This window comes from Mustelus asterias, chromosome 23 (genome assembly GCF_964213995.1).
Source record: "Mustelus asterias chromosome 23, sMusAst1.hap1.1, whole genome shotgun sequence".
In the NCBI taxonomy this organism is placed as follows: Eukaryota; Metazoa; Chordata; class Chondrichthyes; order Carcharhiniformes; family Triakidae; genus Mustelus; species Mustelus asterias.
In genome coordinates, this window is record NC_135823.1 from 33264959 (window position 1) to 33291942 (window position 26984).

The window sequence follows — 26984 nt, forward strand, 5'->3', positions numbered from 1 at the left end:
GGTCGTACATTTTTTTGTGACATTGCCCGCCAGAGCGCGGTGTCAGGCTCCTGGCATTCACCGCTTCTGCCACCTCCTACCACAATGCCATGGCAGATGCACCCCTTGGGTTAGGGCCCTGGCCACGGAACAGACAATCGCGCTCTCCTCCACGGCATCCAGCAGGTGCTCCTGGTCGGCCTCTGAAAATCTGGGAGCAGGTTTCCGCACAGCCATCTTTGTGGCATGACTGGCTGTGTGTCCATTCCTGCAGCTTATACACAGCTCTGGTTTATTAGGGGAGTGCAGGTGCAGTGAGTGCGGCCAGTCAAGGGCCCGTTGGCAACAAATACTTGTGAGAGATTTTGAAGGCTGCATTCAGTTGAGTGTCATTCATCCCTTGGGGTGCTGATTGGCTGCCATTGAATAGGCTGCTGTGTCCAGGGAGGGTGCAATACTCAAGGCTCCCATTCAAGAGAGGGAACGATCACAAGCTGGGGTTGTGCATGTCAGCACAATGCTAGTTCTCTGCAGGGCAGCAATGAGGACAGTATGTTCAAGGGATGGAGGGATTGGGTACGCGCATTATCCGGACCCATGGGAGTATGAGGTGAGCGGGCAGCCATGTCTGTGTGTGGGGAGAAACGGGGGGTGGGGCCGCGATGAGGCCAGCGATGTGTGTGTGGGAGGGTTGTGGGAGCCAGGGATGAGGCCAGCGATGTGTGTGGGGGGGTTGTGGGGGCCAGGGATGAGGCCAGCGATGTGTGTGGGGGGGTTGTGGGAGCCAGGGATGAGGCCAGCGATGTGTGTGGGGGGGTTGTGGGGGCCAGGGATGAGGCCAGCGATGTGTGTGGGGATTTGAGGGCAGTGATCTGGATGCTGGGTTTTTTCAACAATCTCCCAATGATGTGCGCATGCGTGGGTTCCGCTGATTTCACGCTCTTTGGCGCGAATAGGCCCCGCCCCACCCTGGGTTTTTAATGATATTCACGATTGGGACCTCTGCAGTGCACAGAGTGCAGAGATTCGGGTGAGAAGGTGAACTGAGAAAATAGTCGGGATCTAAAACAGTTTTCCCGCCAATTCAGTGCTTTTGGGAGAATTGCGGCCATAAGCTACGATTCTACCATCGGTACTTGTAACTTTTCTGGCGGATCGCGGTGGGAGATGCGCGGCACTGGCCTTGTTCTGGGATTTGCGCATCTCCCAGAACCGGTGAACAGTCGCCGGTCAGACCACGCTGGAAACCGGTGGGAAGGCAGGTAAGTAATCTGAATCTGTTTTAAATAAGTTTTAAATATGTTTTAAATCTAATTATTGGGAACTTTCGGATCCCGATTGAATCTCCCACCCCGCCAGGAATACTTCATTCTGGCGGGGTTTAGATTTGCTCCCCATGTTCAGGGAACTAGTGGGAGACACCGCCGGAATAAAGGGAGGGCAATCGGGGCCCCCTGGCGGTCGGGCAGCGGGGGTTGGTACCCTTGGGCATGAACACCCTGGAAGTGCCCAAGGGGCAAAGTGCCCATGCCCAGAGGGCACCTTGGCACTGCCCATTGAGCATCGGGCAATGCCAAGAGGGTGGGGCCTATTGTGGGCGGGGCACAGGGGCGATTGGTGGGGGTGGGGGGGTTCCCGCTGCCAGTCTGCAGACAGGATCGGTCTGGGATGGAGGGAGGGCAGCGATTGGGGGGGTGGTCTGCTGGGGGGTGCTGCCTCCGGGGTGTTCTGACCCAGGGGGTCAGCTGGGGGGGAGGGGGTGGGGGGGTGGTGGCTGCCAGGGTGAGGGGGCGGGGGGATCGCCACTGCTGCGGGGGGGGAGGTGGGGGTGGGCTGTACATCGGGGTGTTCCGGGACGGAGGGAGAGTCAGGGCCGCCCAGGAATTGCTGTGGGGGCCGCAATTGGGCCGTTGGGGGGGTTGGAGGAGCAACACTGCGGGGGTCCAGGGACGCCAGCAAACGGGGAGACTGACAGATCGATACCACTGTGCATGCACAGAGTTCCAGAACTGTCAGACTCCGGCCTGAATAAGCCCCGCTCCCTGGGTTTTTAATGATATTCACGACTAGGACCTCTGCAGTGCACAGAGCGTGGAGATTCGGGTGAGAAGCTGAACTGACAAAACAGTCGGGATCTAGAACAGTTTTCCCGCCAATTCAGCACTTTTGAGAGAATCGCGGGCATAATTCTTATCACACAGTCAATTTTCAACACATGCTGTCTGGTGTGATTGGTCTCAGTTGCTTTGAAGTGTCTCCACAACTGGTGCATCACTGAGGTCATTTTGAGGAATGTGATGCCCATACATCATTGTCATGAATTAGCCCACTGGGCTCTTGCCATCTTCCAATAAGCCAACCTCTCTGTGACCGGACAACCGCCCTCCATGCTCACACTCAAGCTCCAGGGCTTCCAGCTCATGGCGAGTGAGGATCGCCAGGTTTGGCACCACACCTCTGGTGGCTTGTCTCCCAGTTGTGGCGGCTACATTTCTCCTGCAACTAAGTGCAGAGTTCCATTGAGTACTCAGCCCTCCAGCTCCAGTGCCATACCATTCTGGCCCCCAACTCAGATCACCCTGAGACCCTAGAGAACCTCAGATCACCCCTTTGATGGACCCACGGCTTCAGATTCATCTCTCCAGCCTGGAGACGCATGGGAAGATGTGTGCTCTTAGAATACCTGAAACCTACATGCTTGATTGCAATTATGGTCGGGCAGCTTTATTCTATCCTCCACACTGGTCAATACCCACTCAGAACTCACCTGTGCTGAGCACAAAAGGTCATTGAACCTATTTTTCTGCACTGGATCGAGGTGTGCCAAACCTGGCCATGCCTGTTGTCCTCAGCTGCTGCTTCTGTCCAAGCCTTCTTTGTTAGGTGAGATGGTCTCCTCCCTGGGGATTAGGATGTTCCTCCTGTCTGACACCGCCTCCAGTAGGACTCATACAGTCGTCTGAGAAACGAGGGGCTTGCTGGCCACTGGAACTCCCCTCCTGCCTGGTGTGCCTTCCAACGGACGACATTTTGAATCCTCTGGTTTCTTCAGTGGCCTCAGCGCACCACCTTTAAACTTCGTAGCATGTTGTAATTGGACAAGGCACCTGTCATGTGCCCACCCAAGCTGATCCCGCTCACCCAATGTGACCATGATTCATGCTGCTGCCACTTAAGTGTTTTCAATTGTTTTGTTTCTTAAAGACTTGATTAGTTGTAAGTATTCGCATTCCAACCATTATTCATGTAAATTGAGTCTGTGTCTTTATATGCTCTGTTTGTGAACAGAATTCCCACTCACCTGAAGAAGGGGCTTGCAGCTCCGAAAGCTTGTGTGGTATTTGCTACCAAATAAACCTGTTGGACTTTAACCTGGTGTTGTTAAACTTCTTACGCCACTTAAGTGAACAGGTTCAAGGGGTTAAATGGCCAATTCCTGTTAATATGTTCCCATATAGTGTCTTTAAGTACTGTGTGCAGTTCTGGTCCCCACATTACAGGAAGGATGTGGAGGCTTTGGAGAGGGTGCAGAGGAGGTTTACCAGGATGTTGCCTGGTATGGAGGGGAGATCCTATGAGGAGAGGCTGAGGGATTTGGGATTGTTTTCGCTGGAAAGGCGGCGGCTAAGAGGGGATCTTATTGAAACATATAAGATGATTAGAGGTTTAGATAGGGTGGATAGTGATAGCCTTTTTCCTCTGATGGAGAAATCCAGCACGAGGGGGCATGGCTTTAAATTGAGGGGGGGTAGTTATAGAACCGATGTCAGGGGTAGGTTCTTTACCCAGAGGGTGGTGAGGGATTGGAATGCCCTGCCAGCATCAGTAGTAAATGCGCCTAGTTTGGGGGCGTTTAAGAGATCCGTAGATAGGTTCATGGACGAGAAGAAATTGGTTTAGGTTGGAGGGTCACAGTTTTTTTTTTTTTTTTTAACTGGTCGGTGCAACATCGTGGGCCGAAGGGCCTGTTCTGCGCTGTAATGTTCTATGTTCTATGTTCTATGTTCTTAACAAAATTCACCCAAGGTGCTTCTGTAAAAAAGGGTGCAATTTCTTGCTTCCAGAGTTGAAGATGGAGAAACTAAAGAGAAAGAAACTTAAGCCTCTGTGATTTTTTTATATTTATCTACATTGCAGCAGTAGGTATGCTTCAGCGATTATTTCATTAGCTGTAAAGCAACTGGGTGGGTGCTTGGCCCAGAAAATGGCACCTGTCACAGGGAAACCTGTTCTGAGGTTATGAAAAACACTAAATAAATGCAAGTTCTTTCTTTCAGTGTCCTTTGGTTTCCCTGTGACAGATGCCGTTTTCTGGGTCAAGCACCCACCCAGTTCACAGGGCTCTGTTGACCTCACTCAGAGATGTACAGAAGCACCATTGAATGTTCACGTCATGAACCCCCACCTATTACATTTCCTCAAAATGCCAAGTTAAATGCAAATGCTTTCCATGTGGCAAAAAGGGGTGTAATGTCATCATTGACATGACTCAGGAATCTATTTGCTACTCAATACCTTTACCAACTGCTGTGTTACTAACCTGTGCTTCAGAACTTACAGTTAAATATATGAGGTCCATCAACAGCAAACATTATTCAATCATAGAATCCCAGAGCACAGGAGGCCATGACTGGACCCATTGTGCCTGTGCCACCTCTTTGAAAGAGCATTCCAATAATTCCCACCTCCCTCTGCTCTTTCCCCATAGTACTGCAATTTCTTTATTTTCAAGTTTTTAATTTTTAAAAATTTCTATTGATTAGTGTCGCATGGAGGCTTATATTAACACTGCAACAAAGTCATTGTGAAAATCCCCTAGACACCACACTCCGGCACATGTACGGGTACCCTGAGGGAGAATTTAGCATGGCCAATGCACCTAACCAGCACGTCTTTCGGACTGTGGGAGGAAACCAGAACACCTGGAGGAAACCCACGCAGACACAGGGAGAACGTGCAGACTCCACACAGGCAATGACCCCAGTTCCCTAACGCTGTGAGGCAGCAGTGCTAACTACTGTGCCACCATGCTGCTAGTTTATTTAGTTATAGTTTTTAAAGTTACTGTTGAATTTGTTTCCACAACCCTTTCAGGTAGTTCATTTCACACCATAACATCTAAATTAACATCTCCCCCTTGATTTTTATGCTGATTATCTTAAATTGCTATTTTCTGGTTATTGGCCAAAAAATCCCAAAACAATTCTAAGCCCTCAACGTGTGGGAAAATGGGAAAGATCCTCCTGGTTTTTTCAGCATGATATTCAGAATGAATCTCCAACACTCTGAGCACTGCAGAGTGCCCTAGCATGATTCACTCTGAAAATCAGTGGGCGGGGCATATTTCTGCCAAAGAGGCTGGCAGCAAAGCACTGAGCTTTGTGTCAGAGCGGAGATCGGCACATGCGCTGTGCCCCCCCCCCATTGCTGGCCTCCAGATCACTGGCCAGCCCAATCTCTGGCCAAGCCCGCAACCCCCCCATTGCTGGCCTTCCAAACACCCCCAGTCCCCCCAATTGCTTGCCTCCCAGACCTCCCCAGGCCAGCCCCGATGCACCCCCCTCGCCTCATTCCCCTCACCCAGCCAGCCCCAATCTCCCTATCTCCCCCTCCCCAGACTGCCCACCCCTCCAATAGCCCCCCCCCCCGACAACCCTTCCCCCCACCCCCCAGATAGCCAGCCCTGATCGCCCTCACTCACCCACCGATCCCAAGTGTAGAGTGGCAGCAGGTTCCCCCCCCTCCCCATCATTCAGCTCCCCCCCCCCCCCGACAAAGGCCCTGTCTCAGTATGCCGCACCCCCTTGGCGCTGCCCGATGCCTGGTGGGCAGTGCCAAGGTTCCCCTTGGGCTTTGCCAGGTGGCCAGGCTGGCACTGCCCAAGGAATACCCTCCTTATAAAACACAAGTTCAGCATCAACTGGAGCATTGTGTCTAATTTTGTGTCCCACACTTTAGGAAGCATCTGAAGGCTTAGAGACAGTGCATACAAGATTTACAAGAATGGTTCCATGGATTTGGGACTTCAGTTACATGGGTAGATTGCAGATGCTGGGGCTGGTTAAGAGGAAATTTGATGGAGGTGTTCAAAATCATGAGGGGTTCAGAGAAAGAATAGATACGGAGAAACTGTTCCCATTAGAGGAAGGATCGCAAACCAGAGGATACAGATTTGAGATGATTGGCAAAAGAACCAAAGGTGACATGAGAAACCTTTCTATGCAGTGAGTGATTATCATCTGGAATGCATTGCTTGAGTGTGATGGAGGTAAATTCAATCGAAGCTTTCAAAAGGAAATTGGATAAAAACCCAAAGGGAAAATATTTGCAGGGCTATAGAGACCAGGGGTGGAATACTAGCTAAATTGCTCTGCAAAGAGCTATCAGGGGCTTAACAAACCAACTAACCTCCTTCTTTGTTGTAACCATTTTATGATTTTTCGGTCTCTCCACATAACTGAAGATCCATTGCTTTTTACAAAATCCTATAAATATTCATTTCAAAACTGCTGTTGCACTGTTCACACTCTTTGGTAACTCTGCAGTGTCAAACCTTGCTCCATGTGAAAAGAATAAGGATGCTTAAATTTAGTGACAATTCTTTGTGAATCATTCTTATTTTAATTCACTGACAGGAGCCCTTCAGTGTGTGTGATCAGCTGAGCAAATACAGCTACAGACAGCAACATTGTGGAGTTGGGGAGTCAAATGGCCATAACAGACCTTCTACACATGACTTAAAAATAACTGCAGACAGTTTAGTGCCTTATACACAGTCCCTGTAGAAAGCCAGCTGCTGTCATGGTTGCGGATATCGGTTGATCCTGTGCTCTGCAAGCTCTCTCCCACATAGTTTTCCTCTCCCAAGGTAGACGTGTAGAGTCAGTCTTTCAGCACGTGCTGTGAAAAAAAATCAATGTCTTTTTCTAAATTATCAGAACAGATCTCTTTCTCTCTCTTGTGTTATGAAATGGAGGTTGATCCTTTCACTGCAAGCTAACACCTAATCTCTCAAAGAGGTGCCTCACTTTATAATCTGTTACAAGTGTGTGAGAGCTAGTGTGATCTGCTCTTCAGCAACTTTTAGTGGTCAGATCAAAATAACTACCTGAGACTCTGTAAAATCCACAAGTAATACTTTATTTATCTAATTAACAGTAAACAGGTTAACTAAAGTCCAAAGATGTGCAGGTTAGGTTGATTGGCCACGCTAAAATTGCCCCTTAGTGTCCTGAGATGCGTAAATTAGAGGGATTAGTGGGTAAAATATGTAGGGATATGGGGGTAGGGTCTGGGTGGGATTGTGGTCGGTGCAGACTCGATGGGCCAAATGGCCTCTTTCTGTACTGTAGGGTTTCTATGATTTCTATGATTCTAAACTATTAACAAACCAAATAAAACACTATTCTAATGGAATGCTGTTTCGATAAATACAATTCCCACTTATTATTGTCTTGGCAACACTTTTGATTCAATCTAACAGTCTGTGTGCTGCATAAGCATCTGCATCTCTTTTTTTAAACTCTAAGTACAGAAAAAGCACTACCTTTTTAACAGACAATTTTACAAACACCAACTTCGCAACACTTGTGAACACTTTTCCCTTTCTCACAAACACCAACACACACATATAAGAAGCTGTAAAGTCTTGCAACTAATTTTAATTTTTAAAAATACAGTGGGATTTTTTTCATTAATAGGATGGGAAGAAAGGAAGACTGTCTGTTAATCAGCAGTTTATCAATTATTTCAGAAAACATTGCACATAAATAACTCTGTAATGTAATTTCTGGTGCATAAGTATCCCATACAGTAAAAATAGCTGCTAACATTTCTGATCTATTTAGATTTTCCACCAATTTAGACACAAGTTTTTTTTTGCTGTTTCAGCTGACGCGCCGTCAATTCACGAAGACGATAGCGAGTGTGAAATTATAACAGGCTTTTAATCGCTAAGAACTGAAACACACCCTTGTAGCTAGCCTGGACCAGACTGAGGCAAAGGGGAGGAACTGTTACCTTTATACCTCGACCAGTGGAAAGGTGCAGCAGGGGTGTGCCCAGGCATACAACATGCAGTTACAGTGGGTCACCACATTCACCCCCTGTTTAAAAAAAGAGTCCGGCGGGGGTGAGATGGGTGGAACAATATATAAAAATCACAAAATATATACAAGGCACAGAATATAAACAAAAGTCATGGCTGAAGCAAGACGTCGATGCCTCACAGGTTCAGCCTGTTGGGCGGTTTGATCCACCATAGTACTGGTGGTGGTGGTGTCTCAGGTGGCAAGGTGAATCCGGTCAAGTCCGCCGTCGTCCCTTCTGGTCGGGTACTGCGGGATGACTCCAGGGGCTCAGGCGAGCTGCATACAGGGGACAAAGAAGTAAGCAGACCTGGTGCTACCTGAACAACAATGGAGTCTAGGGATGTGGAGTGGAGGGGCATAGTGGGCTCCGGGGCACCCGCAGGCGCCAGGTCCCGGATAGAGACCGTGTCCTCCCGCCCATCGGAGTATGCCACATAGGTATATTGGGGGTTGACGTGGAGAAGCTGGACCCTTTCGACCAGGGGGTCCGACTTATGGGGCCGCACATGCCTCCGGAGCAGAACCGGGCCTGGGTACGTCAGCCGCGACGGTAGTGAGATCCCCGAGGAGGACCTCCTAGGGAAAGCAAACATCCGCTCATGAGGGGTGGCATTGGTAGCCGTACACAGGAGTGACCTAACTGAGTGCAGTGCATCAGGAAGGACCTCTTGCCAGCGGGTGACTGGAAGACCTTTAGGCGTAGCGCTAGTAAAACGGCCTTCCAGACTGTCACATTCTCCCTCTCTACCTGTCCGTTTCCCCTGGGGTTGTAGCTGGTGGCCCTACTCGAGGCTGTGCCTTTAGAGAGCAGGTACTCACGCAGCTCATCACTCATGAAGGAGGATCCCCGGTCACTATGGATGTAGCTAGGGAAACCGAACAGGGTGAAGAGGCTGTGCAGGGCCCTGACAACCGTGGCTGAAGTCATATCCGGGCAGGGAATGATGAAAGGGAATCGGGAGTACTCATCCATAACATTGAGGAAATAGATGTTGCGGTCAGAAGAGGGTAGGGGCCCTTTGAAATCAATACTGAGGCATTCAAAGGGGCGGGTGGCTTTGATGAGGTGTGCCCTGTCTGGCCGATAGAAGTGCGCCTTACACTCCGCGCTGACCTGGCAGTGTCTGGTTACAGACCAGATGTCCTCAACAGAATAGGGCAGGTTACGGGCCTTAATAAAATGGTAGAGCCTGGTGACTCCTGGGTGACAGAGGTCATTGTGGAGAGTCTGTAGCTGGTTCACTTGTGCGCTGGCACATGTTCCGCGAGACAGACCGTCTGGAGGCTCATTGAGCTTCCCGGGCCGGTATAAGATATCATAATTGTAGGTGGAGAGCTCAATCCTCCACCTCAGTATCTTATCGTTCTTAATCTTGCCCCTCTGCCGTTGTTGAACATAAAAGCCACAGAATGTTGGTCAGTGAGCAAAGTGAACCGTTTGCCAGCTAAGTAGTGGCGCCAGTGTCGCACCGTTTTGACGATGACCTGAGCCTCCTTCTCGACAGAGGAATGTCGAATTTCCAAGTCTTGGAGGGTTTGTGAAAAGAAGGCCACGGGTCTGCCCGCCTGGTTAAGGGTGGCAGCCAGGGCGAAGTCGGACGCATCGCTCTCCACCTGGAAGGGGATTGACTCATCCACAGCGTGCATCGTGGCCTTTACGATGCCCGCTTTGATGCGGTCGAAGGCCAAGCGGGCCTCTCCCGACAGGGGAAAAGAGGTGGATTTAATGAGCGGACGGGCCTTATCCGCATAATTAGGGACCCACTGGGCGTAGTATGAGAAGAAGCCCAGGCATCTCCTCAGTGCTTTGAGATTGGTGGGAAGGGGAAGTTCCAGGAGGGGACGCATGTAGTCAGGATCGGGGCCGATGACCCCGTTTTCCACTACATACCCCAGGATGGCGAGGCGGTGAGTGCGGAAGACGCACTTCTCCTTATTGTAGGTCAGGTTAAGGAGAGCGGCCGTGTGGAGAAATTTATTGAGGTTTGTGTCGTGGTCCTGCTGATCATGGCCGCAGATGGTGACGTTATCCAGGTATGGGAAGGTGGCCTGCAGCCCGTTCTGGTCTACCATTCGGTCCATCTCATGCTGGAAAACTGAGACCCCGTTGGTGTCGCCGAAGGGGACCCTAAGGAAGTGATAGAGGCGGCCATCCGCCTCGAAAGCAGAATATTGGCAGTCCTCTGGGCGGATGGGGAGCTGGTGGTAAGCCGATTTAAGATCAATAGTGGAGAACACCCGGTATTGCGCAATCTGATTGACCATGTCAGATATGCGCGGAAGGGGATACGCGTCCAGCTGCGTGTACCGATTAATGGTCTGACTGCAATCGATAATGTGGAGATGCCGGCGTTGGACTGGGGTAAGCACAGTAAGAAGTCTCACAACACCAGGTTAAGGTCCAACAGGTTTATTTGGTAGCAAATACCATAAGCTTTCTGAGCGCTGCCCCTTCGTCAGATGGAGTGGTTATCTGTTCTCAAACAGTGCAAACAGACACAGAAATCAAATTACAGAATACTGATTAGAATGCAAATCTCTACAGCCAGCTAGGTCTTAAATGTACAGACAATGTGGGTGGAGGGAGCATTCAACACAGGTTAAAGAGATGTGTATTGTCTCCAGACAGAACAGCCAGTGAAATTCTGCAAGCCAAGGAGGCAAGCTGTGGGGGTTACTGATAGTGTGACATAAATCCAACATCCCGGTTTAGGCCGTCCTCATGTGTGCGGAACTTGGCTATCAGTTTCTGCTCAGCGACTCTGCGCTGTCGTGTGTTGTGAAGGCCGCCTTGGAGAACGCTTACCTGAAGATCCAAGGCTGAATGCCCGTGACTGCTGAAGTGCTCCCCCACAGGAAGAGAACAGTCTTACCTTGTGATTGTCGAGTGGTGTTCATTCATCCGTTGTCGTAGCGTCTGCATGGTTTCCCCAATGTACCATGCCTCAGGACATCCTTTCTTGCAGCGTATCAGGTAGACAACGTTGGCCGAGTTGCAAGAGTAGGTACCGTGTACCTGGTAGATGGTGTTCTCACGTGAGATGATGGCATCCGTGTCGATGGTCCGGCACGTCTTGCAGAGGTTGCTGTGGCAGGGTTGTGTGGTGTCGTGGTCACTGTTCTCCTGAAGGCTGGGTAGTTTGCTGCGGACAATGGTCTGTTTGAGGTTGCGTGGTTGTTTGAAGGCAAGAAGTGGGGGTGTGGGGATGGCCTTGTCATTGATGAAGACGAACATCTCGCCAAGGCCATCCCCATACGGTTTTTCTCCCCAGTTTTGACCACCACCACTTGTGCTCTCCAGGGGCCAGTACTAGCCTCAATGATCCCCTCCTTCAGGAGCTGCTGGACCTCGGACCTGATGAAGGTCCTGTCCCCCGCACTGTACTGTCTGCTCTTAGTGGCAATAGGCTTACACTCGGGGGTGAGGTGTTCGAATAGTGAGGGAGGGGTGACTTGAAGGGTCGAGAGGCTGCAAGTGGTGCGCGGTGGGCAGTCTAGGAACAGTGGGTTGCAGATGGAGAGCAGGGGAAGAGGCCCATTGTACTGCAACGTGACACTCTTGAGATGGGTCAGGAAATCGAGCCCCAGAAGTACAGGAGCGCAGAGGTGTGGCAGCACCAGGAGCTTGAGATTTTCATACTCAGTGCCCTGAACTGTCAGGGTCACCACACAGTACCAGAGGACATCCACCGAGCGGGACTTTGAGGCCAAGGTGGGCTGAAGGATGGGCCTGAGGGCGGTGCCTGAGGAGTGGGGTTTGGGTCACTCTCATGGCTGTGCGGTGTTGGAGGGGGGTGTGGTGACCTGTGACTTCAGTGTTGGGGAGAAGATGCCCCTCTTTTTAGAGGGGTTGGTGTGTTCCCCTTGTCAGCGGGGAGTCACCCTATCCATGATTAGGGAAGGGAGGGTCTTTCTCTGATCGTGGATATTGGGGCACTCGTTAAAAACAGTGCTCTGATCATGGTGAAGGTGGGCTGGTCAGCATGATTCCCTTTATGCATATTTTTACTTTGCTAAAGGTGGATGAATCCCATCTTGGAGGCACTACCAGAGCGAGCAGGAAACACTCCCGTTTTCCCACTAGCAGGAGCATTTAGAGTGCAGACAGATGAATTGTGCCCTCACAGCTGTTCCCCTCCCCTGCAGGTTGTTGTTAATAATTTTCTTCGATACTCCCCAAATATTTGAATATATTCAAAAATCAGGATAAAGTTGTGTGAAGGCAGCATGGTGGCACAGCACCAGGGACCCTTATCATTATATCTACGTGGTTTTCCTCAGGGTGCTTCAGTTTCCTCCCAAAGATATGTAGGTTAGGTAGATTAGCCATGGTAAAATACACGGGGTTATGGGGATAGGGCAGGGGCACGAGCCTGGGTAAGATGCTCTTTGAGAGTCAGTGCAGACTCGATGGGCCGGATGGCCACCTTCTGTACTGTAGGGATTCTATGGGAGAGGCAAGTGGAGAGAAAGTATCTTTAGCAGAAATTACTCATGTCATTCAAGTTTAAAGACAGAAAAGGAAACTTTGTCCACCTGATGGCACAAAGGAAAATACAGCATCTGGTGGAGCACTTGACCATACAGATCAAAAAGGCTGTAGGTTTGAATATTGGCTGAGCTCTCCATTTCAGTTAGGCTAACAATAGACCTCAATGCGCCTGGGCTAGATTTGGGAAAAGTAAATCAGCCAAGGTTCCAGCTCCACTTCAACCCAGAGTTTCTGAGTACAGATGTCTATAAAGTAGGCCATTGATAGAAGTGGAATCTTCCATGATGTGCCAAGATTGTGTAGACTGACATTGCAAGCTGTTTTGCACATTTGTGGATAATGATCACTCCTTTGAGCTGTCTGCCATTTTGCCTCCACAATAGAGAAGTGTGAGAATATCTGACAAAAAAGGGGAGAACGTTACTAGATATTGAAGGTTTTCTTCAGTTTTGATTCCTACAACTTACTGTCTATTGAATGTACAATAAAATTGGACAGACTGTAAACCAGGAAACTAATCCAATCCTGTAATTTACCCGCTGGCTGGGTTAGGTTAAAATATATATTGTTTATAATTAATCAAATGGAATGTTTTCTCTCAAATATTTCACACCAATTCTTAATAATAGACCCTGTTGTTGCAATTCAAAAGCTGGTTTTTCTTTGTCATGTGCTCTAGTACCCAAGGGAATCAATAATTATCCTCTTTGTAGTAACACGGGAATGGAGGAGGGTGAGCCTGGGTAAGGTGGTCTTTTGGAAAGTTGGTGCAGACTCGATGGGCAAACGGACTCCTTCTGCACAGTAGGGATTCTATTACTGTAGGGATTCTAAGATTGTGATGGGAGTCTCTTTGGAAATGGTGGCATTGAACATAAACCAGAAATTGTAAAAGCTAAAACAACTAAGCTCATTGGCAACTCAGAAAGACAGAGGACACAGATTTATGATGATTGTTCAGAGCCAGAAGGGAGATGAGGTTTTTTTTCTGAACAGCATGTTATAACGCAGTATCTGAGAGGGGGATAGTAGAAGCAGATTCAATAGTAACTTTCAAAAGAGAACTGGATAAATACGTGAAAAGAAAAACAATTGCAGGGCAATGGGGAATGAGCAAGATAATGGAACTAATTGCACAACTCTTTTAAAGTGCCAACAATGACACAATGGGCCGAATGGCACATGTCTGTGCTTCAGGATTTTCTAATTGATTCAAAGAATGGGGAAAATAGCTACAATTGGATTTGCATAGAATTAGATACAAGTGAGCTTCACTTTAATACAAATTGCTTTAAGTGGTAGCATTTACTATAAACTGATTCCTACCATTTTTGCTGTGTCTGCCTTGAAGATCAATTCCTCAACATAAATGACCATTTATTTTAATGAGAGTCAAGTAGCTGCTACTAAATCTCAGTTAAGAATTTTTTTTCAAGCGATTTGACATAAACTAATAACAGGTCTTCAGTGGGAAAACAAAAGTCCCGTTGAGAATAGCGAGGCGTTAATGATATGTTTTGCCCATCAGCAGAACATCCTTTGTTGGAAGTGTTTCACAGTGATCACTACCTCAATAATGGGTCTTAGTGAATTTATTTTTCTTCCTTTTACAAAACTAAATTCATTCTTTTGCTACCCCAAAATGGTGAGGGATGCCAAGGGTTGGAGAATAGAATGCTTTTACACTCCTGAGCCCAATGTCACCAGCAATCACACCCAGTCCAAATACAATGTGTCTTACTTTGCAGAGTGTAGCCTCCTTCTGTTTTCCCATCTATCATTAACGTGCCTCAGTTTCACAAAAGAAAGGACTTGCCTTTACATAATGTCTTTCATGATTTCAGGAAGTTCCACAAGCGCTTTTGAAAGTGCTGAAAAAACACGTCGCAGCTTTTCATTTTGTTGCCTTTCCATTTTATTGTTCCCTTTACATTTGATATCCTTGCAAATTGTCCTGATGAGTGCAAGACAAAAAGCTTCGACGCTATCTCCGGAATTCTACCGCCCTTCCTGCCACAGAATCGGAGCAGGCGAGGAGCAGACAACAGAAATGTCCATTGACCTCAGGTGGAAATTTCCAGTCTCACTCGAGCAAGGCCGTAAAATCTCGCCCTATGTCTTTTGTCAGCATTACTCAAGTTCTGTACTACCAAACGATCACCTTTGAAATGCATTCACCATTGTTATGTGGGAATTGTGGCAGTCAATTTTTCTCACAGCAAGCTCAAACAGCAACAAAATAAATGACCAAATAATCTGTTTTTTTAGTTATGTTGGTTGGGGGATTAATATTTACCGGCAAACTGGGGAGAACTCTCCAGCTCTTCTTCAGAGTGGAATCCTTATGCCTGCTGGAGAGGGCAGGCAGTGCCTTGATTCAAAGTCTCAAGTGAAAGATGGAACCTCTGACAGTGCAGCACTCTGTTAGTACCGCACTGGATTATCTGTTTAGATTTTGCCCTCAGATCTCTACATCCTCCACAACAACATTCCTATAAGAATTGGTCATCTCTGTAGCTCAAATGAAACTGATAATTTATCAGTTATATTAACAAACTAGAGAAATGTGGGTGTACTCCTTAGAGCAAAGAAGGATAAAGCAAGATTTAAGATAGCTGTCCAAAATTATGAAGGGTTTGGATAGTGCAGATAAGGAGAAACTGTACCTACTGCACTAGTAATGATGTGAAGATGCCGGCGTTGGACTGGGGCGAACACAGTAAGAGTTTTAACAACACCAGGTTAAAGTCCAACAGGTTTATTTGGTAGCAAATACCATTAGCTTTCGGAGCGCTGCTCCTTCGTCAGATGGAATGGAAATGTGCTCTCAAACAGGGCACAGAGGCACAAAATTAAGTTACAGAATACTGATTAGAATGCGAATCCCTACAACCAACCAGATCTTAAAGATACAGTCAATGTGGGTGGAGGGAGCACCTGTGCTTAATGCTCCCTCCACCCACATTGTCTGTATCTTTAAGATCTGGTTGGCTGTAGGGATTTGCATTCTAATCAGTATTCTGTAACTTGATTTTGTGTCTCTGTGCCCTGTTTGAGAGCAGATTTCCACTCCATCTGACGAAGGAGCAGCGCTCCGAAAGCTAATGGTATTTGCTACCAAATAAACCTGTTGGACTTTAACCTGGAGATGCACTAGTAACCAGGGCATACAGATTTAAGGTACAAATGGGGAGATCAGGACATTTTTAAAATGTATGTTAGCAGTTGTTATGACACAGAAAGGGTTTCAGAAGCAGATTCAATAACAATTTTTGAAAGTCAATTGAATTACTACGTGACAGGGAAAAATTGCAGAGCCACGTGAAAGGGCAGAGGAGTGGAGTTAACTGAATAGCCCTTTCAAAAAGATTTCAAAGGCACAATGGGCCAAATGGCCTCTTTCTGTGCTGTATCATTCTATGATTCTGTGGTGATTTTCCCTTTAAGTACAACACAGCTTGGGGGAACAATTAGGATGAGAGTGGGTATTCATCCTAGGCAATGGAGCTTTGTCTTAGGCAGAAGCCGTTCAGAAGACATGGAGAAGACATGTAGGGACTGGGGCAGCCGCTAAGCTGCTCTAGGGCAGCTGTGGGGGTGCAGGGGCGGCTGCTAGCCTCTGTACAGTCTTTTCCTAATTAATAAATACTTTTTGTGTCTTTGAGAAGTCTGTGAATGTGCATCATTAGTTTGGTGATGAGGATAAGATGGATTATTAGGATACTGCCTGTGGCCTGTGCCAAACCTGAAGGACAGATGCTGAGCAAACCTGAATTGGCCAGGACTGTCAGAAGTTTGGAGATATTTAGAAAAAGAAATGTGAAAATAACCCTCAGAAGCAACAGCTGCGATTGTGTTGTGTGTTTCAGGAATCATCAAATCATACAGAGAATCATACAGTGCAGGAGAGGCCCTTCAATCCATCAAATCTGCACCGATAAATTAGAAACACCTGAACTGCCACCTAATTTCATCTACCAGCACTTGGCCCACAGCCCTGAATGTTATGATGTGCTAAGTGCGCATCCAGGCAACCCGCCTCCCAAGCAGCACTTTCCAGACCGTCACCACCCTCTGGGTAAAAACGTTTTTCCTCACATCCCTCCTAAACCTCCTGCCCCTCACCTTGAACCTATGTCCCGTTGTGACTAACCCTTCAACTAAGGAGAACAGCTGCTCCTTATCCACTCTGTCCATGTCCCTCATAATCTTGTACACCTCGATCAGGTTGCTCCCCAGTCTTCTCTGCTCCAATGAAAACAACCTAAGTCTACCCAACCTCCCTTCATAACTTAAATGTTCCATCCCAGGCAGCATCCTGGTGAATCTCCTCTGCACTCCCTCCAGTGCAATCACATTCTTCCTATAATGTGGCGACCAGAACTGCACACAGTACTCTAGCTGTGGTCTCACCAAAGTTCTATACAACTCCAACATGACATCCCTGCCTTTGTAATCCAGGAAAAGTGGAACTTAAGCCAAAAAAGGACAAAGAGTTGCTGGAAGTTTTTTCACATAGTGTTTTGAGTATTTAAAAAAAATACCCCAAACAATTACAGCTTGGTCTCCAGAGCATGGAGCATGGGAAAGTGAAGAGGTTGAGATTGCCGGACTCTCGATCCAGGTAGAGCCTGGGGGGGGGGCGGCTGCCCTTTTCACTGAGAGACTGCAGGTAGCAAGTTCCATCTCATGGTGAAATTGACAAAAGAAAAGTACGTCAAAGGAAGAGAAGAATGGACTCTCCAAATGGCCAGAGAAAAAGAGCTGCTGAGATCTGAGAGAGAGCTGTCTGTCAGTAAAAAGTAGTTTTAAAAGTTTACAAAAATGTTCAAAGGAGGACCTGCTGGATCGTGCCAAAATTTCAAAAGTGCAGGAAAAGCACATAGAGAAAACTGACAGTTAAAAATAAGTTGACAGTCGTAAGGCAGTAATGCATTTAAACTGGTAATACATTTGATACAGCAACCACAAGAAGGAACAGAGGGCAAAGGACTGGAAAATTGGAGAAGATCCCAGATACAGGGCAACTCTCATAAAAGGTCCATAAACAACAAAGACCTCAAGGAAGAGGCAACAAAGACTTAAAGGAGGCAATGCAGACCTCAGGAAGAGGCAATGGAAGACCCCAGAAGAAGGGCACTGAAAGACCCCGAAAGGAGGAGGGAGGTGCTTGGGGGGTCAGGGGCTGGAAGCATGCAGGGTGCTGGGGGTTGGGGGATCTGGAGGTCATTTAGGGGAAAGATACTAGATGAGGCTAAATACTCACCCTTGCTGCTCGGATTAGGTCATTCATTTTTTTCCAGCACTGCTTCCCAGTTCTCCTTGCCAGTACCCTGGCACTAATACATGTGGCCACAGCCTCCCAGGCTGGGTTTCCATCACTTCCCCTGGGACAATGTCTTGCTGGGGGGAACAGGGTGTCCCGCCTTGCCCCCACCGCCTCCAGCAACCTGGCCAGATCTGATTCTGAAAATCAGGGAGCTGTCTTCCTGGAGGCCATTACTTTCTGCACTGCCTGCCTGTCTATCCATCCTTGGGGTTTTTAATGGAGCTGCCCCTTGTTAGCGCAGTTCAGCTGGTGCAATTTGGGTGAGTCACGTGCCCATTAAAGCATTCCAGCAAGTTTAATGAAGTTTGCCTTGTTACCATGGAAGGGAAGCCAAGTCAACTCTTGCAGATGTGCTGATGGGGCGGGAGAGGGGGAATTTGTGCCTCTGTGATAATCGGGGGCAAGGGAGAGAGAGGGTCATGAAAGGCAGCCATCGGGGCCAGGGGGTGATGTGGGGGCCATGTGCAAGGAGGTCCGGGTGGGGAGGGGTAAGGGGGTCAGTAATGTTGGGGAGGGGCTTCAATGTCCGTGGAGGGGAGGGGGAAGTTGTATCTGGCCCGGGAGGGTTCTGCCGGGAGAGCTGCTTTATTTTTCACTTTTTCTGCGCAAGTGCAGTTTGTGACTCCAATCTGAGCTGCTGGTTGTTTGGCAAGTTAAGCCCTGCCCACTGCCTCTTGTGGCCAGAAATGTCTAGCCCAAAATTTCAGAGACAGAATGCATAAGATTGGGCATGAAAACTCGCCCGAGAAACGGATCAGGAACTCACCCATTTTCATGCTAGCTGGACACTTAGAAAAAATCTCACAAAATTCCGCCTAATGCCTCTGAACTCATGTCCTGGTGGTGTTTCAAGAATGGAACCTGTTACCTCTCACCCTTGGATGACACTACCAATTGTCCATCTTCTGAAATGTATACTGCCTTCTACACAGGTTGGTATCAACCTTCCTTTAATATATCCTGCGAACCACCCTTGTGTGAGCTTCATAATAAAGGTTTACCAAGAGCCCCATGGTACTTGCAGTATGATGGCAATAATGGCACCATGCTGGAGAACTCTACTGCCGATAGTGTTAACATCATAGTTTGCACCCCTAATGGTACACAGTTGATCTCGTTACCAAACCTTCTCAATGGAACCAATTGGATCTTTGGTGACTATGCATATCCATGGTTAACTGCACAGTGGTGTGCATCATGCTACTTTGGCTATGCTATCCCTCACATCTGTCACTCTCCTCTTTGCCCCCTCTCCCCTCTCCTGCAAGAAGGAGAGATATCACGGAGACTCAATGCTTCTTCTCTACTGCTTCCATGGTATGGTGCAGCCAAATTGTCAGGGAAAGTATCATTATGGCCTCTGTCTGGAAAAAGGTTGCCAATGACAGCTTTTTGGCATTGACTAAGGTTAATGATGAGATGGAAGCTATCTGCACAATAGCCCTCCAGAACCATACAAAGTTACCAAAAGACATGGTGGTAAATGTCAATAGCTTAAAACCAGAGGTCTGGGAACCTGTTAACCACCAGCAGTCTTATCGGGAGGATTCCGATGAGGGAATGTATTTTGCAACTTTTATGAATAGATGCATTCACTGCCCAGACACAAGGATACATATGCGCCTGGACACAGGAACACATATCTATTCAACTCGGCAGTGAGCCGGTGAGAATGTCCACTTTGACCTTACGGTAGCATCTGTTGTTACCAGGTGACAAGGAAATATTTAGAGCCAAGAAGGGAGGCAATGTCCGGACTTGTTGGACGAATAAGATATCACCATGCTATTAAGGATCATATGGATGGCTGAGGAACTTGATAGAGATTGGTATTGATGAATGAAATTGATTTTAAGCTAATGAAAGGCGGAATTATTGATTCAAAAAAGCTATAATTGATCTGTATTTGACTATGTATTTCAGATATTTCGCAGATGTTTGTCGTTCTATTCCCAGAGCTACTTAACCTTTTGGGAATCTCCAGTCAGCTGTCTGTTCGTTTGCTTGTTTTATGTTTTACTTGTTAAATAAATTTGTTACGTCTTTGCACAGAGATATTTGCCTTGCGAGTTTTGAATTATCTTAGTTTCAGGCACAATTGGCCACCTTCAAATTTCCCCACAACAATCTTATATTTGTGTTCCCTAATTTTGGAGTCTCACACAAGTGGAATCATCTTCTTTATGTCTTCCCTAGTGAATCCTTTCATAAAGACCTTTATTAGTCTTCCCTTTTCAAAAGAATATTTTTAAAGTGGTTTTCTCCTTTGTCACATGCTGCGATATTATACTTGAATCTCACTTACAAAACAGCTGCTAGAAACAGATATGAGGAGAGAAGCACTCTTAAGTGTTGATAACAAAGAGATTAAGAGTATACTGATACAGAAAGGGAACAACATCAACTGTATGATCACCTACATGACAGAGTGGTGGATGATATTAATTTACACCAGCAGAGTAGTAGGCGTAAGCGAATACAATGAAATGAGTTTCATTTGGACTAGATCAATCTGTTGTGAAGAATAGATGTACACTATGCACAAACATACAAAACTGTCAATGACGTGAAAAGATTGGCTAATCCATTGAATCTGCCCCATAGCATGATGACCGGATCATGACTAAACACTTCCTACACCTACTCTACGTCCTGTCCGCCCTACCAGCAATGTAATCTGGGAGAGGCATAAAAACAAAAAACTCATGGGCAAATAAATATACTGCAAAAATGTTCTCTCCCACTCCACCCCCTCTCAAATAGACCAAGGGGCAAATTCTCCCATTCTGCCTGCCACACCAATCATAGTGGTAGAGGGGCAGACCATGGAAAGGTCTGTTGACCTCGGGTGGAATTTTCCAGTTTTGGGGCAAGCGCGTCCAGAAAATCCCAGCCCAAATGTTATTTATAAATCACAACTTCCAAATTATGCCTTCTCTTCCCCAGTCAGGAACCAGACCAGATCCAAATTGAAGGCAGAGGGTCAACACACACTGCGCTGGTGCACTGATCAACCGATCAACCACTTACTACAGAGGCTCACAGTTCTCTGGAAAAGAAAGACCTACTCAGCATCCAGTACATTACCTACTTTTACAAAGTTTTAAAGTTCCCTACCCCTTTCCATTCTATTAATGTTGCTAACTGGTTCATGCTAGATTGGTGTGAGTGTACATTACTCCCACCTGTGGGGAAGGGAAGTTCAGTTGTGCCAAATTAAGATGACACCGAGCTTGGATTATTAGAAGCATATTGAAGACTATAACTTAATACAATAACAAAATGTAAAGGTTATACAGCGACACCGAAAGTCCTGGCTAGATTGGAGATGATTGGATAATTCTCCCATAAATAGCTGCTGTAAGTAACTGGAATTGGTTTTACACGCAATACGTATCATGTATGTACACTCCGCTTAATGCACTGTGCTAGATAAATAGCTCTGCTGCATTCAGGAGATTGTTTGTTGTAATTTTCAGTCATAAACCATAATTGCTAACTCTATCCTGCTGGCCGATATAGTAATGTCAACATTCACTCCATTATAATATTGGGACCAAGCCATTCAGCTCTGCTTTCCTGTTCCGCCATTCAAATAGATCAGGTGTGGCCAAACTCCGTCTTTGACATTTAAAAGTGCAGTTTGTGGAAAAATATTGGCTTAACACTGTTTTACATCTGTATTTAATATGAACTGTGTTACAAAATCCAAACTTACCTGCTCATCAGAAACAGAGGTCAGGAACTCCAAGTCCCAACAGTCTTCTTTCAGATTTCTGAATGGCTGAGAATGGGCTGCACATGCATATTTTAGCAACCTTTTGTTATTCAGGCTCAGTGCACCTGCGCATAGGGAAAACGAAACGCTCATAATCCCGGGTCAGGCCGTTGGGTGCAGAGTGCTATAGTCAGGACTTGTTCCAGAGATAGGCACAAGGGAGTGGGACAGGGAGAGGTCCCAAGAAGTGTCCCAAGAGGCAGGGACAAGGGACAGGAACAAGAACAGGTCCTAGTTGAGTTAAGAAAAGGAAAAACAGTCTCCAGTTAAAAGGAAGTGCTGCAAAGAGCACACTTTAAGTGAAGTGGGTTTAGGAGGCGCCCTTGCAATCAAAGAACACTAAAGAAACACCCCGGTGATCAAAACGTGCGAAGAAGAAGCCTTGAAGATTCAAGAAGGCAGTCGAAGGTTGGTGACTCAATGCTGCGGGCATCCCTTTGGAGCAGTGGTGTTTTGCTTGATACGGCCAAAGCACTGAAATTCTGCTTGTAATTTGATGCTTGCGTGTACCCAGCAATCAAGGAAAGGAATCTCAGACGGTAAGATTAAAACCCTACAAGGTGGGTCATTGTTGAAGCCATCCAATTTGGAATGACTCTGAGAGAAAATTCCAAGGTAGAATATTTGAAGGTAAAGATTGGAAACCTTTGTGATATGTGCTTACAATTCATAAACATAAGTTGCATTTAGATAGCTTTAGATTTAAGTGTTAACCTGTGTAAGCTTCATGAATAAAAATGACACCATCAAATCGTAAGAAATGGAAGTATGAAGATGAAAAACAGAAATTTTAGACCAATTTTAAGCAGTGAATCACTTACTCACTACAAAGCCAGTGACTTGAAACGCCACTACGAAACAAATTACAAAAGGTTTCATCTGAGTATCCCTCCTGAAGCAGAATTACAACAAAATAACTTAACCATGTTAAAATCATCACTAAATAACCAGCAGACACATTTTCAACATTCAGTAAGGAAGCTGGAACAACGATGGATCATAAGACATAAGAGCAGAAGTGGGCCATTTGGTCTATCAAGTCTGCTCCAACATCCATTATGACTGATCTGATATGATAACCCTCAATTCCACTTTCCCGCCTTATCCCCCTAATTCTTACATATAAACATAGAACATAGAAGCAGGAGTGAGCCATTTGGCCTTCAAGCCTGCTCTGCCATTCATTTTGATCATGGCTAGTCATCAAATCAATATCCTGATCCCGCCTTTCCCCCATTTTCCCTTGATCCCTTTAGCCCCGAGAGCTATATCTAATTTCTTCTTGAAATCACACAATGTTTTGGCCTCAACTATTTTCTGTGGTACTGAATTCCACAAATTCACAACTCTCTAAGAGAAGAAATTTTTCCTCACCTCAGTCCTAAAAAGTTTACCTCTTATCCTCAAACTATGGCCCCCAGTTGTGGACTCACCCACCATCAGGAACATTCTTCCTGTCTGATGCGCGATATAACTCACGAGGCTAGAGATGCTCGAGGAAATAAAGGCTTTTATTGACTACTACAATAGAGCTACCATATATAATACACGATCCCAGACTGACGGGTCCCAGACAGAGCAGTGACCTTTATACCTCTCCCAGGAGGCGGAGCCCGACTGGGATGTACCATAATTACTATAATACAGGTAGAACAGCCCAACCCTAACCCCAACAGTAACATGTAGAACAACCCAACCCTAACCCCAACAGCAACATATATACAGACTCATAGTACTGGCCAGACCCTGGCTCAGTACTACCTGGTGGGAATCAACGATGGTTCACCACACTGTCTAATCCTGTTAGAATTTTATAAGTTTCTATGAGATTCCCTCTCACTCTTCTAAACTCCAATGAATACAATCCTAACCGACTTACTCTCCTCATATGACAGACCTGCCATCTCAGGAATCAGCCTGGGAAACCCTTGATTCCCGTATTGATTAAAAATCTGTCTATCTCAGCCTTGAACATACTTAACCCAGCCTCCACAGCTCTCTGCAGTAAATTATTCTACAGATTCACCACCTTCTGAGAGAAGAAATTCCTTTGCATCTCTGTCTTAAATGGGAGACCTTTTACTCTGAGTATATGTCCTCTGGTCCTAGACTCTCCCACAAGGGGAAACAACCTCTCAGCATCTACCCTGTCAAACCTCTGAGAATCCAATATGTCTCAATAAGATCACCTCTCATTCTTCTCACCGCCAATGAGTACAGGCATAAACTACTCGACCTCTCATAAGAAAAATCCTCCATATTCAGAATCAATCTAATTAACCTTCTCTGGATTACCTCCAATGCCAGTATATCTTTCCTTAGATAAGGGGACCAAAATTGCTCACAGTATTCCATGTGTGGGGGACAATTCTCCAAAAAAAATTCTGAGGTCGCAGAACGGAAATCTCTGTTGGCCTCGGGGGGGATTTTACAATCTCACCTGAGCAAGGTCGTAAAATCCCGCCCTAACTGTCGAATTCATAAGTTCATAAGATATAGGAGCAGACGTAGATCATTCAGCCCATCAAATCTGCTCCACCATTCGATCAGAACTGATATGCTCCTCATCCCCATTTTCCTGCCTTCTACCCATAACCTTTCAACCCATTACCAATTAGAAATCTGTCTAACTCCTCCTTAAATTTACTCACTGTCCCACCATCCACCGCACTTTGGGACAGCGAATTCCTCAGATTCACAACCCTTTGGGAGAAGTAGTTTCTCCTCAACCCTGTTTTAAATTTGCTACCCCTTATCCAAAGACTATGACCTCTCCTCCAAGAATGCCCCAGAAGAGGAAGCATCTGCTCCATGTCTATTTTATCCATTTCTTTTATTATCTTTTATACCTCAATTTGATCTTTCCTCATTCTTCTAAATTCCAGAGAGTAAGGGCCTAAACTGTTCAATCTCTCTTCATACGACAAACCTCTCATCTCTGGAATCAATCTAGTGAATCTCCTCTGAACTGCCTCCAATGTCACTACATCTTTCCTCAAATAAGGGGACCAAAACCGTGCACAATACTCCAGGTGCGGTCTCACCAATGCCTTGTATAGTTGCAGCAATACTTCCTTATCTTTATATTCTATTCCTTTAGCTATAAATGCCAACATTCTATTTGCTTTCTTTATTATCTGCTGTACCGGCATGCTCGTTTTCTGTGAATTTGCGTGAAAGCTGGAGTAAACCACGCTGGTTTTTTCAGTGGGAGTTTAAAAAAGAATCTCTCACACTCTGTGCACCTCAGCGTAAGTCCTGCTGAAAAGCTGTGGCCTATTCCTACTGGAGAGGCCGACAGCACAGCGCTGAGTGAGTCAATGCACATACGCCGATCTGTCAGTGCCGAGATCGGCACATGTGCAGTGGCCCCTGTCTGCTGACTTCCCGATTGCTGGCCAGGTCAATCGTTGGCCAGCCTCACGTACCCCGCAATACCAGCTGTGCAAACCCACCCCCCCGCCCCCCTGCCACCCCACCTCCACGGCCCGATTGCTGGCCCCCCGAACATGCCAGGCCAACTTCTGCCCCCCACCCTCTCCGGCCCCCACCCCGCCTTAATCACCCCCCCCCCCACTCCGCAGCCCTGATCTCCCGATCAACCCCCCGACCCCCCCAGCAGGCTGAACGCCCCCCCCCAACCCTGATGGCCAGCCCCAATCGCTGGCCTCCCTCCCGCTGTCACTCAGCCTGAGTGCAGAGTGGCAGAGGGACCCCCCACACCACCGATCGCCCCCCCCCAGAGGCCCTGCCCCCCATCAGGCCCTGTTCCCATTAGGCCCCACCCCTTGGCACTGCCCGATGCCTGGTGGGCAGTTCCAAGGTGCCCAGGGGGCACCACCTCCTTGGCTCCTGACCCTTTGGAGGCCCTCAGTTGTCCCCCACTTCAATCCAGCAGGGTCAGGCCACCAGCTCCCCGCAAGTGGGGAGCTATAGAAAAACCCCGCTGGAATGAACCACTCCTGGCGGGGGCGGAGATGCTAGTGGGCCCGGAGATTTCAGTCCCGGGCCCACTAATGAGTTTAAATAGTATTTAAATGAGGGCCTGTGTAATTTATGCAGGTCCGCGCTGAGCGGAGCTGACAGCGCTGGAAATCTGGCGTTGGGAGACGCGCGGAGGTCTGGACGCCGAGCATGAATCAGTCACCGTTAGGGTCTTCCGGCCTGTTGCGCTAAAAAAGCAATGCAGCGGGATGGGAATCGCTCCACTGGTCTAACTCGTACTTGTAATGATTTAGCAAGACTTCCCTATTTTTATATTGCATCCTCTTTGAAATAAAAGCCAACATTCCATTTGCCTTCCCTGTTACCTGCTTGAACTTGCATGCTAGCTTTTTGTGATTTATGCACAAGGACCCCAAATCCCACTGTCCTACAGCTTTCTGCAGTCTTTCTCCATTTAAATAATATTCAGCTCCTTTATTCTTCCTACCAAAGTGCATAACTTCACATTTCCCTACATTATATTCCACCTGCCAAGTTTTTGGCCACTCACTTAATGTGTCTATATCCCTCTGTAGACTCTTTGTGTCATCCTCCCCATTTGCCTTCCCACCTATTTTTGTGTTAACGGCAAACTTGGCAACAGTATATTCACTTCCCTTATCCAAGTCATTAATATATATTGTAAATAATTGTGGCCCTAGCACTGATTCCTGTGGCACTACATTAGTTGCAGGTTGCCATCCTGAAAATGCCTCTCGTATACCAACTCTCTGATTTCTATTAGTCTATCCATGCCATCCATTTCTATTAGTCTATCCATGCCATCCATCCATGAAAGTTGGGAATCAAGTAGATAAGGTTGTTAAGAAGGCATATGGTGTCTTGGCGTTTATTGGTAGGGGGATTGAATTTAGGAGTCGTAGCGTTATGTTGCAACTGTACACAACTCTGGTGCGGCCGCACTTGGAGTACTGTGTGCAGTTCTGGTCCCCACATTACAGGAAGGATGTGGAGGCTTTGGAGAGGGTGCAGAGGAGGTTTACCAGGATGTTGCCTGGTATGGAGGGGAGATCCTATGAGGAGAGGCTGAGGGATTTGGGATTGTTTTCGCTGGAAAGGCGGCGGCTAAGAGGGGATCTTATTGAAACATATAAGATGATTAGAGGTTTAGATAGGGTGGATAGTGATAGCCTTTTTCCTCTGATGGAGAAATCCAGCACGAGGGGGCATGGCTTTAAATTGAGGGGGGGTAGTTATAGAACCGATGTCAGGGGTAGGTTCTTTACCCAGAGGGTGGTGAGGGATTGGAATGCCCTGCCAGCATCAGTAGTAAATGCGCCTAGTTTGGGGGCGTTTAAGAGATCCGTAGAT